Source organism: Zingiber officinale, chromosome 7B, assembly GCF_018446385.1.
Source record: "Zingiber officinale cultivar Zhangliang chromosome 7B, Zo_v1.1, whole genome shotgun sequence".
NCBI classification, from domain to species: domain Eukaryota; kingdom Viridiplantae; phylum Streptophyta; class Magnoliopsida; order Zingiberales; family Zingiberaceae; genus Zingiber; species Zingiber officinale.
Window position 1 is genome coordinate 81,122,794 of NC_055999.1, and position 20,808 is coordinate 81,143,601.

Here is a 20,808-nt window from a genome sequence, read left to right on the forward strand (position 1 = left end):
TATCAATAATAATTCATTCCACTAGAGAACTATTATTGAACTACCGCACCAATCCCAAATTACATTTTGGGCTCCTTCTTATTATGAGTGTGTTAGTCTCCCTGTGTTTAAGATGTCGAATGTCCACTAATTAAGTGAGTTACTGACAACTCATTTAATTAATATCTTAATCAAAGAGTAGTACCACTCAACCTTATCGTCATGTCAGACTAAGTCCACCTGCAGGGTTTAACATGACAATCCTTATGAGCTCCTCTTGGGGATATTCTCAACCTAGATTACTAGGACACAGTTTACTTCTATAATCAACAACACACACTATAAGTGATATCATTTTCCAACTTATCGGGCTTATTGATTTATCGAACTAAATCTCACCCATTGATAAATTAAAGAAATAAATATCAAATATATGTGCTTGTTATTATATTAGGATTAAGAGCACACACTTCCATAATAACTGAGGTCTTTGTTCCTTTATAAAGTCAGTATAAAAGAAACGACCTCTAATGGTCCTACTCAATACACTCTAAGTGTACTAGTGTAATTATATAGTTAAGATAAACTAATACCTAATTACACTACGACCTTCCAATGGTTTGTTCCTTTTGGTCGTGAGCTACTGTTTATAATTTATAAGGTACTGATAACATGATCCTCTGTGTGTGACACCACACACCATGTTATCTACAATATAAATTAATTGAACAACTACATTTATCATAAATGTAAACATTTGACCAATGTGATTCTTATTTCTAGATAAATGTTTATACCAAAAGCTAGACTTTTAGTATACATCCTAACAAGAATGTGTGCACATTCTCCTAAGTCTTTCATATCAAATTGTTTGGATAACCATACCCTTACGTCCGATAATACCTTGACTTTGTTGCCAATTACCAAAATATCATCGACGTATAGTACAAGAAATACCACCACGTTTCCGTTACACTTCTTGTATATACAAGACTCATCCGGATACTGAATAAATCCATATGACTTGATTACTTCATTAAACTGGATGTTCCAAGATATTGAAGCTTTCTTCAGTCCATAAATGGATCGATTGAGCTTGCACACTAGATGCTCTTTGCCTATTTCAATAAACCCTTCTGGTTGCTTCATATGGATGTTTTCTTCAAGACTTCCATTAAGGAATGCTGTCTTGACATCCATTTGCCAAATCTTATAATCCATATGAGCAGCAATGGATAAGAGTATCCGGATAGACTTTAGCATAGCTACCGACGAAAAAGTCTCCTCATAATCGATTCCCTCTTTCTGAATATACTCTTTTGCAACAAGCCTTGCTTTGAAGGTTTCTACCTTCCCGTCTATTCCTCTTTTCCTTTTGTAGATCCATTTGTATCCAACGGCTTTTACACCATTTGGTGGTTCTACAAGCTCCCAGACTTTATTGTAATACATAGACTTAATTTCAGAATTCATTGCCTTTTGCCAAGATACTGCATCTATATCTTGAAGTGCTTCATCATATGACCGGGGATCAGTTTCATGTTTACCCGGGATCAAATCCGAAGATTCTCCTAAAAACATGAATCTTTCAGGTTGCCTCACAACCCTCCCTCTACGACGAGGCACTGTCTGTGGTTGTGACACGTGTTGCAGTCTCTTGTGGTACTTCATCTTGTACTGTTGGTACTGAAGTAGATGTGTCCTCTCTTATTTATTCTAGAACAATTTCACTCATAGGCTTATGGTTCATTACATAATCTTCTTCTAAAAATCGAGCATTGGTGCTAACAATGATCTTCTAATTTTTAGGATTATAAAACAAGCAACCTTTCGTTCCCTTAGGATATCCCATAAACAGACACACTTCTGTACGTGATTCCAACTTGTCAGTATCTCCCTTCAGCACATGTGCTGGACTACCCTATATCCAAATATGATTTAGACTAGGCTTACGCCCATTCCACAATTTCATGGGAGTAGAAGGAACTATTTTAGAAGGTATCATATTCAGAATGTACACTGCTATTTCCAGAGCATATCCCTAAAACGAATTTGGTAATTCTGAATAACTCATCATCGATCTAACCATTTCCATAAGAGTCATATTCCTTCATTCTGCCACACCATTCTGTTGGGGTGTACCAGGTGCAGACAATTGAGATTGAATCCCGACTTCTAATAAGTAATTCCTAAACTCTCTAAAGAGATATTCGCCACCACAGTCAGACCGTAGTGTCTTGATACTTTTACCAAGATGTTTCTCCACATCAGCCCTATATTCTTTGAACTTATCAAAGCATTCAGACTTGTGGCGCATCAAGTAAATGTATCCATATCTTGAATAATCGTCTATAAAGGAGATGAAAGATTCATAACCATCTCTTCCCTGGATAGACATAGGACCACACAAATCAAAATGAACCAGTTCTAACGCATCTTTGGCTCTATACCCCTTGGCCTTAAAAGGTCTCTTGGTCATTTTTCCTTCCAAGCAAGATTCACATGTTGGAAACTTTTCCAACTCTAATGAACCCAAGAGTCTATCGGCTACAAGCCTTTGAATCCTACTTAAGTTAATATGACCAAGTCTTGGATGCCAAAGATATGTTTGGTTCATTTCGGAAGGTTCTTTTCTCTTATTAGAGTTAGAAGATGTGTTATTAATTATCATATTTTGTATTGTGGGAGAAATTGGATTTAAAGTATATAAATTGCCAACCAATACACCAGAATAGATAATCACCTTATTTTTATTTATAACCACATTGTTACTAAAGGAAACAGAATATCCATCCAAATACAGTTTAGAAACTGAAATTAAATTCTTTCTAAAACTGGGTACATAAAGATAATTTCTTAAAATCAAACTTCTATTCCTATCAAAAGATAAGTAGGCGTCTACCACTACAACAACCGTCACCTTAGTAGCATTGCCCATGTAGACGGTTATCTCTCCTTCAAATAGTCGTCAGGGTTTCCTGGAACCCCTGCAAAGAATTACAGACATGATCAGTGACTCCCGTATCTACACACCAGGTGCTGGTAGATAACACTGCTAAACATGTTTCAACTACTAGAGCATGAGACATACCTTTATTGTTCTGATTCCTACGGGGATAGTTTGCCTTCCAATGTCTTGACTGCTTGCAGATGAAGCACTTGTCCTTCGGCTTCTTCATTCCAGTCTTTTATCCTGTACCCTGAGGTTTATTCTCCTTCTTTGCTGAAAAGACCTGTTTCTTCTTCTTCTTGTCTTTTGACTTAGAAGTAGAACCATTTTCAGCATAGTGAATCTGAAAACTGTGACGAAATATACCTTCTGCTGTCTGTAGTCCTGTCAGAAGTTCCACCAATGTATACTCCCTTTTATTCATGTTATAGTTCAGGCGGAACTGCTGAAAACTTCTGGGTAGCGTTTGGAGAATTATATCGACCTGGATTTCCCCATCGATATCACCTCCAAGGACTTGTATTTCGTTTAGATAAGCCATCATTTTGAGGATATAATCCCTTATGGGTGTCCCCTCTGACATGGTGGCTGTCATTAACTTTCTCATTGTCTCTTGCGTAGCAGTCCCACTCTAGTGCCCAAAGAGTTCTTTGAGATTGTTCATTATATCATAAGCAGTTGGTAAATCTTGATGTTGATGTTGCAATACATTTGACATTGAAGCCAAAATGTAACACCACGTCATCTCATCTGTTTTTACCCATTTCTTATGATACTCAATTTCCTCTGGGGTAGAGTCACCATTAGGTGTATCTGGGCATATCTCTGACAGTACAAACTTATAGCTTTCATCAGTTAAGACAATGTCCAGGTTTCTTTTCCAATCTATATAGTTGGGACCAGTAAGTCTATTTTCTTTTAGAATAATGGCCAGTGGGTTGAAAGTCATCCTAAGAATCACAAAATAAATTTTGGTCAGGACTCTAAATTTAGAATAATATTGATTCCTCAAACAATACTATTTAAATTTACTAACACCTCAAAACACCGTGAATATTGCATGTCACGTTAGTGTGGACGTATACAAATTCATCATTTGTAAAAGAAGGGTGTAACCCATTAATTTTATTATCTTGTCATCCTAACTTTATGACAAATAAAATTAATAGTTGGTTTTCCTTTGGTCACACAAAATAATAGTAGTGACTCCGTTGGGGAGGATACTATTGAATGCGTCTAAGTGTATACCATTACTTGATACTTAGTCCATTAAATAGGATTGTGCCCCTTCAGTTGGAGAAGATCACACGCTCCTAAATAATTTCCTATAACCATCCATAAAGGAAGTTTGATCTAGTGATCCGCAACAAACTCATCCATTGTGGAGGGAGGCACTCAGAGCCAACACGCAAGCTTGTTGCATCACATACAAACCAGTAATAGAGACTGTGGAATTTATTAAAATCCCTCTCCCACTTAGTTATTTAAAATTGAGGATTTTAACCTATGCTAGCATACATCACATGCACATAAACATCACAGTAAATAAAAGCAATAAATTTAGAAATTAATTTTCCAACTATTATGGCATTTTCCATCACTGTCTTCAGTATACTCCCACCCTAGCTGCTGCCATCTTTAGCCACCGCCATCGGGTCGAGTTGTCGCATCTATCTTGCTTCTTATTCCGCTGCGTCTCTGGCCCTCCAAAAGCACCATGCCTCGCAAAGATACGATCCGCGACAAATATAGAATTTTACATATATCGATCTTATATTCCATAAAGGAATGTACATGTATTCTAGATCGAACAAAAATAAAATCCTAAAAATAATACAGCTCCTGCAGTAGTAGATACATACAATCATGCACACAAAATAATACCCTTGACATGTCCAAGGGTCCAATCACACACAATATCTATATGTCATAATAGTTGGAGCCTACAACCATAAAGTTAGCACACCCTACTATTATCCTGCCTAAATTATCTATGACATGTGCATAATTAATTTGAAAACCAAAACACACAGAGGCAAACCCTAGCTCTGATACCAATTGTTGGTTAGTCCTAGGAAGATCGTACCAGTTCCACTGTACAAAAATTTTGTACAAGTGTCGAACCTTTCCTAAATAACCTATTATGTTCTTTAGAAGTTAAATTAGGAATCGCAAACGGAACTTAACATTATTGATTCCAAATTTAACTTATATGTTCTTAATGGTTTAGACTTGGATCGCAAGCGAAACTTAACACTATTGATCCAAATCCACCTACGTTATAAATTTAATTAAATATTAATTTTCAAAATTGGCTTCCAGGTTAAACATGGCGAGGCACAAGGTCTTCTTGGATATGGGAGCAACCACCACTTCCTAGACAAAGCCTTTTAAGGAAAGCTAATATTTAATTTCCTTATATAACTCTAGGTTTAACCAAAAAGAACAATCTAATCACAAATTTGAAAAACAAAGAAAAACACAAACACGAATTACTAATTCAAAAAACTAGATCTAATGCCTCTTGTGTTTGGAATTCTAATAAAGAAAAATAACTAGTATGATGCGGAAGAAAAATACTAGTTATACCTTCTCTTTGTATGCTAATGACCTCGAGATCTTCTGCCGTATTCCTCGCCTCGCCTTGGACGTCGTGTGGGCGACGATCCTCCAAGATGAACACCACCCAAAGCTTTCTTCTCCTTCTTCTAATATTCGGCCACCACCAACAAGGAGCAAAAGAGAGCAAAGGGAAAGGGAGAAGGGAGAGGGCCGACCACACCAAGAGGATCACCAAGCAAGAGAATAAAGTTGTCCCACATGAGGCCTCCTCACCCCCTTCTTTTATATTACTTGCCCAAGACAAATAAGGGAAGATTTTTACAAAAATTAATATCTTCCTCTAGTTTTTCCTTTTCCCTTTTTATTTTTCCTTTTCTTTCCTCTTGATTGAATCAATCACCAAATCAATGATTGGCTTGATTTAATCTTGGTCGGCCCCTTGCTTGGGCACCAAGCAAGGGTGGCCGGCCACTTATAGGAAGGAATAATAATTTTTTTATAAAATTTTACAAGAAGAAAAACTCTTATAAAATTTTACAGGCTCTCTTTCCTAAAGTGGATGTTAAAAAAGAAAGTTTTAAAAATTAAAACCATGTTTTAAAATTTAAAACTTCTCTTCAAAAATTTCCTTTTTTAACATGAATAGAAAATTTTAATTTTTTTAAAACTTCTCTTCCTTTTTTCTAAAACCATGAGGATGGTTAAAAAAGGAAAGTTTTAAAACTTTTAAAACTCTCTATTAAATCATGTGGCCTAATTCAAATAAGGAAAGTTTTTAAAATTAAAATCTCTCTTTTAAAACTTATAGTTTTCTACAAAAAGAAGATTTTAAAAAATTTAAAACACCCCTCCTATTTGAATTTATTATGGACGACCCCTACTTGCTTGGTCACCAAGCAAGAGGGCCGGCCCTCTTAAGGAGATGGTGGCTGGCCATTGCTTGGTCACCAAGCAATGGGCCGACCTCCTTTCTTGGACACCAAGCAGGACTTTTAATGAGTGGTTTATAAGACACTAATGAGGCTACGACAGGGACCTAGAGGAGAAACTTGTTTTGGCTTTCCGATGAGCTTGAGTATCCCATGTTCGCCCCGAACACACAACTCAAGTTCATCAATAATAACTCATTCCACTAGAGAGTTATTGTTGCACTACCGCACCAATCCCAAATTACATTATGGGCTCCTTCTTACCATGAGTGTGTTAGTCTCCCTGTGTTTAAGATAACGAATGTCCACTAATTAAGTAAGTTACTGACAACTCACTTAATTAATATCTAGCTCCAAGAGTAGTAACACTCAACTTCATTGTCATGTCGGACTAAGTCCACCTGTAGGGTTTAACATGACAATCCTTATGAGCTCCCCTTGGGGACATTCTCAACCTAGATAACTATGACACAGATTCCTTCTATAATCAACAGGACACACTATATGTAATATCATTTCCAACTTATTGAGCTTATTGATTTATCGAGCTAAATCTCACCCTTTGATAAGTCAAAGAAATAAATACTAAATATATGTGTTTGTTATTATATTAGGATTAAGAGCACACACTTCCATAATAACTAACGTCTAGTTCTTTTATTAAGTCAGTATAAAAAGAACTTAGCTAAAATGGTCATACTCAATAAACTTAGAGTGCACTAGTATAATTTATTAGTCAAGATAAACTAATACCTAATTACACTACGACTATTCCAATGGTTTGTTCCTTTCCATCTTAGTCGTGAGCAACTGTTTATTATTTATAAAGAGCTGATAACATGATCTTCTGTGTGTGACACCACACACCATGTTATCTACTTTATAAATTAATTGAACAACTATATTTAACAAATAAATATAAACATTTGACCAATGTGATTCTTTTATTTCAAAAATAAATGTTTATAAAAGCTAGGCTTTTAGTATACATTCTAACAATAGTCACAAGGAGCAACCACAAGTTTCTGTGGCTGAAAGTTCTTTGCCTAAGGATTCGAAAAGGGGGAAGGCTACCGTCCTCCGAGAAGAACGTCGGGAGGAGGCGGAAGAGAAAGTGCCCTTCTCTTCCAAAATATTGGGGGAAAAGCTGCCCAAGGGATACATGCCCCTAGCTATTAGAGAATATGATGGCAGCAAAGATCCTAAAGATCATCTCCATAAATTTAGAAATGCTGCTCTACTGCACCAGTATAGCGATGCCGTCAAATGCCAAGTATTCTTGAATATTCTATCGGGTTCCGCCCAGAAGTGGTTTGATGGACTACTGCATGGGTCCATCACCTGCTTCTTAGATTTCAAAATTGCGTTCCTGCGCCACTTCGCCAACAGCAGGAAATATCAAAAGACCGACCATTGCCTGTTCACCCTCAAACAGGGGCCCTCTGAGCCATTATGAAGCTATATTAAACGCTTCAACCAAGTGTCCCAGGACGTCCCCTTGGCCACATCAGAAATACTCATAAGCGTCTTTTCTCATGGACTGACCGAGGGAGAATTCTTTAGAGACCTCATCAGAATCCCCCTAGCCTTAAAGGATTAGGAGAAGGTCAGTTTTATTATGGCGGATGGTACTTTCTGTTACACTATCATGCCTTTTGGACTCAGGAATGCTGGAGCTACTTACCAAAGGATGATGGACAAAATCTTCCGGGAGTAGGCCGAGCGTAACGTGGAAGTCTATGTAGATGATATACTCATCAAATCCCCTTTAGCCGCAAACCTGATAGCTGATGTGGAGGAGACCTGTGGCACTCTCCGACAGTACGGGTTAAAATTAAATCCCCTGAAATGTTTGTTTAAGCCAAAGGTGAGAAGTTTTTGGTATATTTGGTGACCGAGCGAGGAATCGAAGCCAATCCTGAGAAGGTCCAAGCACTCGAGGATATGAAAGCTCCCCAAAACCTGAAGGAGGCTTAGAAGTTAGTGGGCAGGATAATAGCCCTGTCCAGATTTATCTCCCGATCAACAGACAAAGCGACACCCTTCTTTAAAGTGCTCAGGAAAGCCTCGAAATTCCAATGGGATGAGGAATGCATGCGGTCTTTTGAAGGGCTAAAAAAGTATTTGGAGACTTTACCTTCTTTATTGAAGCCTATTACAGGAAAGCCACTCTAGGTCTACCTATCAACCACCCCTGAGGTCGTGGGGGCGGTGTTAGTAAAAGAGCAGGATAATGTATAATGGTCAGTGTACTTTTTTAGTCATCTATTGAAGGGGGCTAAGTCTAGATACACAACCCTGGAAAAGTTAGTCTACAGACTAGTGCTCATGGCACGGCGTCTAAGACCTTATTTTCTAGCGCATCTCATCACGGTCTTGACCAATTGCACCATGGGTAAGGCTCTTACCAATGTAGAGGTTGTTGGCCGACTTATCAAGTGGGCGGCAGAATTGGGAGAGTATAATATAGTCTATCAACCTCGCACGGCTATTAAAGTGCAGGCCTTTGCCGATTTCTTGACGGAGATTTATCAAACTGATCCCAAAGAAACTTGGAAGATATATATGGATGGATCGGCTACGCAGCAGAGAAGCGGTGTTGGGGTTCTTCTGATATCTCCTCATGAAGACATCCTGCAGATAGTCATTCGATTAAACTTCAGAGCCACTAATAACAAGGCAGAGTATGAGGCTTTGTTGGCAGGGTTGCAGGCAGCCCGGCATGTGGGAGCTGCCCGAGTAATCATCTATTCGGATTCCCAATTGGTAACACAACAAGTAGCGGGCAACTTTGAGGTCAATAGTGACAAGCTACAAGTATACCGAGAGGCTTATGAGAAAATTAAAGAAGAATTCAAGGAGGTCACGGTGAGCAAGATTCCCAGAACATAGAATGGCCGAGCTGACGAGTTAGCCAAAATGGCCAGTTCTCTGACAACATGGGTATTAGATAAGTCAATAGCATAGACCTTCCTCATAGCTCAGATAGATCTTCAGAATAACATGGACGAGCCTATTGATAGGACAGCACCAAAGATCAGTTATCTTCAACAAGGTATCCTACCAACCGACCTTAAGGAAGCACGGCTGGTCAGGAAAAAGGCTCACGCCTACACCATGATAGGAGATCAATTATATAAGCGGGCATTTTCCAGGCCTTTACTCAAGTGCTTAAGCATGGAAGAGGCGGAGCATGCCTTATAAGAAATACATCGAGGGTGTTGCGACAGTCACACTGGAGGCAGAACATTGGCCCGCAAGGTATTGTTGGCTGGCTATTTCTGGCCTACCTTACAGAAGGATGCTCAGCAGTTGGTAAACATTTGTTTATCTTGCCAAAAACATCAGAATTTGACGCATACGCCCATCTCGATGCTAAAGACATCTATGGTTTCTTGCCCCTTCGATCAGTGGGGTATGGATATTGTAGGACCATTTCCTATGACACTCAATCAAAAGTGATTTGTGCTTGTGGCAGTGGACTACTTTTCCAAATGGGTAGAAGCCGAAGCCTTGGCCAGAATTACCGAGAGAGCAGTTATTCAGTTTTTATGGAAAAACATTCTATGCAGATTCGGCATACCCCATAAATTGGTATCAGATAATGGAAGACAGTTTCAAGGTCGGAAGATCCAGACCTAGTGTCAAGGGTTCGACATTATTCAAGCCTTCACATCCGTGGCATACCCTCAAAGTAATGGGTAGACAGAAGTCATTAACCGAGAGATTGTGCAAGGATTGAAGGTTAAGCTGGATCACGTTGGAGGAGATTGGGTGAAAGAATTGCATAGTATTCTCTAGACCTACCGTACAATGCCTCGGGAAAGCACAGGCCTTACTCCCTTTCATCTAGTATACAGAAATGAGGCGGTGGTACCTATAGAGATCGGGGTGCCTTCCACTAGGAGGATGCTATACGATGAAGAAAATGTCAAACGATGACTTGCGGAGCTGGACCTCATTAGTGAAACCCGCGAATAGATGGTGGCCAGGCTAGCTGCCTACCGACAAAGGATAAGGCAGAGTTATGATAGAAAGGTGGTTCCTCATTTCTTCGGAGAAGGGGACCTGGTCTGGAAGCAAACGAAGCCTGTGGGGGCGTACCCAAGCTAGCACCCCAATGGGATGGGCCCTATAAAATTATTAAAAAGTTGGCGTCAGGTGCTTACTACCTGCAGGATGACTAGGGCAGGAATCTAGACTGCCCCTGGAGCGCTAACTATCTTCGGCCTTACCGCACATAGACAATTTTATTTTCTGTAAAACCTGGTCCCAATAAGTGTGGGTCTAAGGGAGGTAGGATAGATCAGGTCGGGAATACCTACTCGACCGGTCGGTAAGAATGTTTGCCTGGTCAGGACTGTTACGTCCTTACTATTTGTAAATCATCAAACTCATTTTGGACTCATACCCAGAAAGTGAATAACAAGAAATGGGAAAGAACATTAAGCATAGAATTGTTCAGTTTACATAGTTTACAAACACAAATTACTTAAAGGTGGAGAAGACTTCGTCAGGTATTTCTTTCAAAATACGACGGTGATCTAAGAAATCTTCAGGGGGAGTGGAATTAAGGTATCCTTGTTCATATAGTTGCCGCAAGGCCCCTGCAGCACCATAAGCTATAGAGGTCACGAAGCGATCCCCTACCTGGACGCCAAACTCTCTGAAATGGAGGTAGGCCTCTCAGCTCAGCCTGCAGCGTTCGTTCTCTCCAGCCCTATATATTTCCAGAGATGTGGTGACTCCAGAAGAAGCAGAGCAGGCTTGGGCTAATTCAGCTCGCACGGCACGCAGTTCCGCTGCTTGTGATTTCAAAGTCTTGCTCTGATCTTGTAATAGGGCCTCCTTAGATTGCAGCTCCTTAGTTAACTGATCTACGATTTGTTGATGAAGAGTAATGATCCAGTTCTTTTCCTCACGAAGGCCCTGGATTTCCTGATCTGCCCCTCTTAAAGATTGCCTATGAAGAGTGTTTGCTCTCTTCAAGGTCTCTATCTCAGCCCACAGTATTTGGTTGGCCTCCGCCGGGTTATTCAATTGAAGTTCCACTTCAGCCACCTTGTCCTTCATAGCCTTATTCTCTTGATATAGAGAGGGCAGTGTGTGACTTATTGCCAAGGATTCAACGAGGTTCTACAGAAAGATAAGTATAAGGGATAGTAAGAATAAGGGAAGGAAATAATATGGGAAGCTTACGACTATAGCTCCTTCCGCGATCAGGTCCAGCTGGTCTGGCACTGGAAAAGAATGTATCTGCTCCATGTGTTCTTTCCAGCTGTTAGACAATAGTCCTCGCAGAGTGATGCAGCTGGTATGGGCCTCTTCTTGGCGCTGTAGGTGCCGTTTTGAAGGTAGAGTGGCCCTGAAGTGTGAGTAGGTTGGGCGTCATAATCTAGATGTTCCAACTTCACCTCCAGCTATTGGGTGTTGTGATCTAGATGGTCCGACTTCGCCTCCACCCACAAGGGCATGAGTGGAAGGTCCTTCAGCCGCATTGGAGGCTCCAGGATGATGGGGCGCAGAGGTCCGAGAGGCAAGAGGAGATGCGGGGGGCGAAACAGGACCCCTGGGGGGCAGGTGAGATTCGCCTTGGGCTTCTTCAGGGATAATTGAAGGCATCCCTCGAAAAGTTCTCTCTGGGATCTCTGAAGGAGGCACATAAGTACCTAGGAATCCCGATCTTGAGGCGGCCGTCAGAGATAAGAAGGAAGGTTGAGCAGCAGGAGGATCAGTAGATACAAGGTCAATAAATTTGTGTCGGAATTAGCGTAACAATGGCTGATCGTCTGAATTTGAATCTTCAGGGGAAGGTCAGGATCAACGAGCAGAAAGAGGTACAACATTTTGACTTGTGGGGTCAACAGCAGAACGCGCCTGCCGGGCTGCCCGGGAAACTGCTCGGAAGGAAGGACTGGCAGGAGGTATGTCCGGCCTGGAAGGTGGTCTGGGGGCCGGTCGGAAAGTAGGTTCGGGAGTTGTTCGGGGGCGGACATGGGAGTTGGTTGAGGAGCTGAGCGAGGAATTACGGCGGTTGCGACGGTAGTCGCCCCTAACCAGGTAGGGGCAGAATGTGGGAGGTCTCCTTTCCAATATGATTTTGCCTCTACGCATTATTTCCTGATCACTAAAGGGGAGAGGTTGGACGTCTGATGTGCGGAGCAAGGTGTTGGCTGCACAGGGAAACCAGAGTTAGAATAACAATCCCAAAAACCAGGGCGAAGTAATTCAAGGGCAAGCAATACTCACCCAAGAAGCGAGGCAGCTCGCACTATAAAAAAAAACCCTCATAGACATCGATGGAACAACAACGATTTTAAGAAAAAACTGATGTCTTTGAGTATTTTACATCGGTTTTTCCAAAAATTGGTGTCTATAAGCGCAGATTTTCGCTCATAGGCATCGATTTTTTAAGCCGATGTCTATGAGCGCCTTTTTTTCGTTAATAGACTCCAATTTTAACAGCGGTTTTTAAAACCCGGTGTCTATGATAAAATAAAATAATTTAATTTTTCCACCAATACTTAGTCGAAATTTGCAACACTTCACTCTTCCCTCCAAACCTAAACTTATATCGCGCCGTCCACCGTATACCGTCGCGATACCACCACCACTTTCCTCCTCGCCGTTGGTCGTCCGACCATCTCTCTCAACCTCATCTCCCTCTTCCCCTTCCTAGATCGACGCCCTTCCTCTCCCGATTAGGATCAACACACGACGTCCTTGCTTCCTCTCTCCGTCTCCGTGTCCGTCTCCCGTCATCGGGCTACCCCTTCAATTTTGTCGTCTCCCCTCCAGATCCCCGTCGGCAGCGATCTAGTCTCGAGATCCAGTTCTTAAATTTCTGGTCAGAAGAAGCTTCTATAGATCCTGCTTCGGATTCGAGCCCTACATCTGTTTTCCGGTGTGCACCCCCTCTTCCTCCGTTCTGATTTGCGTTTGTCTGGTATGTTTTTGATCTGGCAAATATGCTGACCAAATTCGACACGAAGAGCAACCGGGTGAAGGGTGTGAGCTTCCACAGCAAACGTCCGTGGGTCCTTGCTAGCCTTCACAGTGGCATTATCTAGCTATGGGATTACCGCATGGGCACTCTCATCGACCACTTCGACGAGCACGACGAACCCATACGCGGCGTCCACTTCCACAAGACCCAGCCCCTTTTCGTATCCAGAGGTGATTGTTGCCTTGTCCTGATAATGCTCAGTCTGCTTCTGATCTTATTTCCCTAGCATTTCATTCCTTTTTGTTCGTCAAGTACGAGTTCAGATCTTGCTCAGCCTTCTTTGATCTAGTTACCTTGGCATTGCATTCTATTTTGCTCGTTAAGTCTGAGATCAGATTCCCGACGCCCTTCGCAAATTGTGGTTGGTTTGCTTTCGTGATCCTGAGATTAGATGAAATTGCTAACGATGTACGTTTTTTGAATTAAAGATTCAAATCTTCTCAACGATGATATTGGAATATGTTGTATTTACTTTTCTTTGACGTTTTAAAGCATGCTAGCTTTAGATCTGCTCCAATAATCTCAAGGGTCCAATTCGGTTACACTTATTTTTGACAAGGATGTTGTATTTGCAGGAGATGACTATAAGATTAAGGTCTGGAATTATAAGACACACCGGTGCTTGTTTACCCTCCTTGGTCATCTTGATTACATTCGCACTGTGCAGTTCCATGATGAGCATCCATGGATTGTTAGCGCAAGTGACGACCAAACTATTAGGATATGGAATTGGCAATCTCAGACCTGCATTTCTGTATTGACAGGGCACAACCACTATGTGATGTGTGCCTCATTTTATCCATCGTCACTACTAAATTCCTTCCTCATCTTCGACAATTTCATCTTCTTGATCTCTTGATTGCAAGTATTAATTGATTGATGCATGCAATGTGTTTGATGAATTTCCTCAAACACTATCCTGAGTTGATTTTATCATTTTTGTTTGCTAGATTGAGGAGTTGTTATTTCCTGTTGCTAAGTTGGTTTTATGTATTCCTTGAACTATCAAGTTTCTTTTATGTCTATGCTAATTCTTTTCACTGATATGCCATGTTTTCTGGTTTATAAATTTACTTTTTTTTGTTGTTATGGTTTCTATAGGATTTGTGTGTTGGGCTTCTTAGACGCACTACATATACAACTTAAAGGCTTTGATCATTAAGTGAGTATTTTCTTTTGACCTTCTTGTTAAATCGATTCATAACCAAGTTAATTATGATATTGTGAATTTCTGAATCCATCTGAATAGTTCCTAATACGGTTTAGGGTTTAGGTGATGATTCATGAATGACTCATAGTTTATTTATTGGTATAATGATGAAGTGCAAATTTTGTTTGTCATACTAAGTTAATTGTTGCTGAAGGAGGAAAGTAGGAAACAACTCTCTGTCACAGGGTTAAGGTTATTCAGAAAAATATCCCAATTATGCTTAGGACTCTTGGTCAGATGGTTATTGCTAATCCAATATTTACTCATGATTAGCTACCTCCATGAGTAAGTCATTGAATATGTCTTACCTTTTTTTTTTGTCTTCCTACTTCAAGATTGCTTATATGTACTGTGGAAGTTTTTATTTTATTTTTTCAAAATCTATTGATTGAATTAATGGTCATTAGTAACTTTATTTTTTAGTTACTAGATAAACATTTGTTGCAACAAAGATTTAGTTTGGCCATTTTATTTCTCATCCTCAAACAATCTGCTGTAGGTGAAATATGTTGACCCATTACTACACTCATCAATTGTTAGAGATGTAGCATTTGAGACTATGCTAAAGCTTGCTCATTGTATAGCCCCACCTCTTTCTAGTTAGGCACACGAGATAGCTGTTGCTTTGCATATTATTTCTGAAAAAGATGTACATGCTTGGCCCTTCATTGGGTATTTTGAGCAAATAGTTAATGGTCTTTTATTGTCATGTAAAGTTGGACCACTTCCAATAGATTTGTTTACCTTTATATTTCCGGTATATTTCTATCTAAATTTAGTTATAATATAATTTTACTTGTTTCTAGCTATTCTTTTTAATTGCTTCATTTCTACTTAGTAATAAAGCATATTTTTCTCCCAAGAAGATTGCATACACTTCACAAAATGACAGCACTTCGTACTTCTGAGCCTCCATGGCTACTACACTTGGGAATTTGTGATATGACAAACACTTCTAACCTATTTTCTAGTATTAGTTCATTCGTTGTTACCCTATTTTCCCCTAACAGATTTCTTCTTTACAACTTGTTCACCAATTTTCATTCTCTTTATTGTTAGAATGTAAGTTTAGTTTATATTAGTTTTAGCTCATGAGTAGTTGCTAAATGAGTGTCAATTCTTTTGATTCATATGTCTCTCTGTTTTACTCTTAAAATGATAGGTCATATCAAAAGAAGTTCCATTGAGGTGCCTCTTGGAGCTACATGGGTTCAGGGAAGAATGCGAACTTCAGGATTTGATACAATTCCGGTACAATGCTTTGCTAACATATTATGAAATTGTGAACTTGCACTTTATGTAATATACTCCTTAACAGATATGTCCTTTGGAGAGGCCTAGGAAATGGGGAGTATCTCCTTCAGTTAAATCATTTACTTTTCTTGTTAAAGGTGGTTTTATAATGGAGTTGACTGTTGCTTAGTTTTGGTCCAGTGGAATTGCTAGCCATGAAGTGACTCTCATAGATTTTGAGTGAATCAACTAGCTATTTCTTACCAAGCATCTTATCATTAAAATGGAGTGATAGAAAAATCTGAGGTGTCAGATTCACACTTTCATCCATCAAATGTGTTTACTGTGTCATTATTTTGCTTGTGTACTAGTAATTTCTTTGCATTCTATTTTGAGTAAACATGTGTTGGAAATGAGATATCTTGGTGATTGTGGGAAAATTCAATTTTCTTACTAGCTTTCTACATTTCCCGGGGGTCGGATCAATTAATAGCTCTCACTGTGCTAGTGCTAATTTAACAATAAGATCAATCTATAGAGGTATCTACTCGTTTGGTCCTAGCATGTCAAAACTTTCTATATTTTCTAGGTCAGCAAATGAGATATACTTGCATGGTGAAATATATCAATTTTTTTGGGCAAGCCACTTTACCAAAGAAGGATTTGAGATCACAAACTCTTCAGTAAGTTTTTATCTGTGAAATATATCTTTTAAGTGTGTAATCCAGTGGAGTCTATCACTTGTAATTGATATCTATATAAATAATAAAAAGTACATCTTTATGATTGTTTGTTCCACTTTGTAATCTAGTAGCTTCCCTACTGGCAAATATCTTGTTGCCGGAGTTGTTGATGGAAGGAACATTTGGGCAAATGATTTTGCATCCTCTCTCAGCACACTTGCAGGTCTTGAGGCCATTGTTGGAAAAGGTCGTATTGGTGTAATGCCTTTTCTTTCTTTTTAATTCTTGTTTTTCTTCAAAATGCAACTGATATTATTTAATGTTTGTATGTAGATAAGCTTGTTGTCTCAACTTTGTGCACACATCTGTCGACCTTGTCAACTAGACAAATTAAACTGGATACTGAGATCAAGGGCTTGCTGTAGGAAAGGTATTTGATTTTTGAAAACTTTGGATGAGGGATGCATTTGCATGGAATGTAAATTGCGGATACTACCTTGATGTGTACAATATCTATTACCTTTTGATGTTGTAAAAAGAATATTTGTGTATTTTATGGATACTATTGTAAGAAGAATATTTGTGTAATTTGTGGATACGGATTTGATATGTACAATATCTATTATCTTTTTATGTTGTAAGAATAATATTTATGTGTTGGTTACATGGATATTGACTTGTTTGTATAATATTGGTTTTTCACTATTTTGGAAACTGAATCCGTGTCGTTAAATAATACTGATATTATATCGGTTTTCCACCCCTGCTAAAACTGGTGTCATTAACTAATATTACATCGGTTTTACACCGTTGCTGAAACAGTGTCGTTAAGTGATACTACACAGGTTTATAACCGATTCAAAAATCGGTGTCGTTAAGTGATACTACACCGGTTATAACCCGATGTCTAAAATGGCAGACCTTTTACATCGTCTTCATAGACATCGGCCGATTTTGTAATAGACAGCGGTGGAAAATCGATGTCTATGAGGGTTTTTCTTGTAGTGTCGGTAGAGGAGATGCGGCTCAGCCTGAAGAAGGACAGCACGTCCTCGGATAGCAGTCTCGTTAAGTCCAACCTCCAGCACCTTAGCTGAGCCAGAGCTTCTGTGAAGAGGGAATCAGTATTGAAGTCCCCCACATAAGGTGCTACAGGAAGCACCCGTTGCCACTTAGTGGGTCATTCCACAGCGGAAGGAAACTTAAGGAAAAAATATTTATCTTTCCAATTAGGTTTAGAGGAGGGAATAGGTCAAAAGAAAGTAGTGCAAGTGCGGGCCTGGAAACTAAACAAGCCCTCGCTTTGCTGGCGAGGAGTAAAGAAATAGTGGAATAAGCGAGCAGACTAGGATATGTCATAAACTTCGCACAGGACCACGAATCTGCACAGGATCCTTATAGAATTGGGAGTAAGTTGGCCCAGAGAAATCCTGAAGTAACGACTTACGTCAGAGAATAGGGGGTGAATGGGGAAACGAAACCCCGAGATGAATTGCTCCTTATAAAAAGTGGCATATCCCTCTGGAGGAGAGGAAGCCCGGTAAAGCGTGTTAGGAATAATGATGTGCATGGCTTTTGAGATTTCGTAGGTGAAACGAAGATCATCCAGATCCACGCCAGCGAAAGAAGAGACGTCGGGGTAAATGATGGTCGGAAAAGCCATAGGAAGGATTTAAGCTGAGATCAGAAGGCGGAAGGCAAGAGGAAGCGAAAGGCCAAAGGAAGCAGTGAGCGAGATCAGAAGGAGGAAGTAGACGAAAAAGTCCCAAGGGATAGAGGAGGAGACCTATTTATAGCCGAGATGCATGAGGGTATTATGGTCAAATCTCCATCCGACGGCTCACAATAAAAGCGGTTTAGGTTATCCAAGCAAAAGGAGACGTGGGATCATCACAGAAAATGAAGCTAGAGGAAAGGGGCAGGAGAAAGTAAATGGCACGATGTACGAGAGTCATCATGGGAATTGCCTCGCGAAAGAACGATACTATAGTACGAAGCATTTGAGATCTTCGCACGCTTTCTCTCTCTCTATTTATTTCGCCCTTGCTTATTAAGTTCGAGGAGCGAACCCAATTCGGGAGTCAGCTCGGGACACTGAGTGATCAGAGGCCCAGAGCAGGGGCACTAGTCAGAACGTCATCATGATCAAAACAGATCCCTGGTCGGGGAACAAACAGGTCTTGGTAGGGAGCATAGCAAATAAAAAATTCTTAAGATAGAGATAATTGCCAAGAGATTTCCTAAGCTTAAGTAATTTCAGACAAGAGCAGACCGATGGATTTTCTAAGAAAGTTTTACATCATGGCTGGGGGTCTGTAGGAGGTACAACACTTGGGGAAGGTACAAAAGGAGTCGAGAAGTCATCGTCGGCCATGAAAGAAGGGAAGGCTTCATCGGGAAGTTCTTGCACCAGGCGAGCCCTGTGTAGGAAGTTATCTGGGGGGGGGGGGCAGAGCAAAGAAGGCCTTGTTCAAACAATTGGCGTACAGCGGCCACGCCCCCATATCATAGCATCAGGTTAACTAAGTCGCCTATTTTCTTCCTAAAGGATGAGGACTTAACGTAGGCGAGTCTGTAGGCTCTGAGGCGATCATTCTCACCCGACTGCTATTCCACCAGCTCGACTTGTATTTTGTCTGCATCCACTAAAGCCAGTGTCTTCTCCTGCTTAAGGGTGGAGACATCTTCCTGAGCCTTGAGAAGATCCGCTTGGAGCGACTTGATGGTGGCCTGGTCAATGTCCCATTGAGCCTTCAATGCCTTTTCCCGGTCGGCACTAGTAGCCAGGTTTGCTTGGGCGACTTCCAGGTCTTTTTGCAGAACCTTATAAGACTCCTGAAATACCTTCAGATCTATAGAGAGGGTGGCCAGCTCTGACTCTTTCTCCTCCATCTCGGTCGCCAGCTGGCGACGACGCTGCCCCTTTGAGTTCAGTTTTGAATCGCTGGTCTTCAGGGCCGCTTGTAGTTCTTTTATCTTTTTGGAAGACGCCTGAGCCAAATTCCTCGCAGATTGAGCGGACTCCCCGACCGTGTGAAGATAAGAATCCAGAGGGTTGTCTGAAGTCAGAGGGTCAAGAGGATCGTAGGGAGTAAGTGGTAACTCTAATTCCCGGACACAAGACTTCAGCAACTCATTCTCTTGTAGCAGATCAGCTGCAAACTGGGTCAAGCTCAAGCCACTAGAGCAGGCTTGCCCGCCAAAAAGAGGAAAGTCAGAAGTAATTTCAGATAGTCAGGCCAGGAAAAAGAAGACTCACTGATATAATATGTTGAGAAACCAGATCCAGCCCTTCCCATTGGGAGCCTCCCCAGAACTGCTCATTGGCCAACCGTCAGGAGGTAGCCAAGGCTCCATGCAGCTGAAGCTGGCTGGGGATAGGAGAAGTACCGCTAGCCTCTGCTGAATCCCTCGCTGAATCTAATCTAGTTACAAAGGGCAGACGCTATGAAGCCGTGAAATCATATTTACTCCTCTTGGACTATGCCCTGGTGTGAGCGGCTGAGGGAGAGGAGGCGACAGGAGCAGTAGAGGGGGTCGCAGAACTCCCGAGCTGGTCTCCGACAGAGGGGTCGACGTGCTCGGGAGCTAAGACTCGGACGGGAGTAGGTGCGGGTACTTCTTCCATCAGAGGAGACTCCTAGAAGGAGGTTTTAGTTGTCTTAACCCAAACCTTAGGGACTTGGGAGGAAGCCTTCTCGAGAGGAGGAAGCGAGGGGGAAGACTAAACTGATGGTGCGACTCTTTTACGCTTGCGCTGGAGGCGTAGGCGCTTATCTGGAGGTGGAGAAAGAGTCTACTCTTCCTCGATGGGCTCCAAAGCTATAGAGCCAATCTTAGGAAGGGCAGCTGCTAGAAGGAGTGGGGTGGAGGACTCTGCTGGATCCTCCGTTGTTTCATGAGAGGATGTGGCTGAGGGAGCGGCAAGGCCTCTCGCGACTTCTTCGCCTATGGCCTTCAAAATATCGCTGGGCATCCTGGATGATTCGGATGAGTAGGCCCGAAACATAGCAACCTCTGCAAAGAAAGAAGGAAATACCTCAGTTAGCGAAGACTAGCAGAAGGAAAAGCAAAGTCTTACCAAATGGAGCTCCTATAGCCGTGAGGATCAGGCTGAGTTCAAAAAGATGTAAAAACCTTCTCGCAGTATTACGGAAAGGAGAAGGCGGACTCCCTTTAGTTTCTCTGAAGTTGTATGGCAGATAGGTTGATGCTTATGTTCAAGCAATTCAAAAGGTGAAGGAAGATTGGAGCGC

General features: G+C 41.0%; 1 pseudogene; it reads left to right on the top strand.

Annotated features, from left to right (window-relative positions):
• The first annotated feature begins 13,388 nt into the window (after nucleotides 1-13,388).
• Nucleotides 13,389-14,470, top strand: LOC122004481 (annotated as a pseudogene).
• Nucleotides 14,471-20,808: the final 6,338 nt, after the last annotated feature.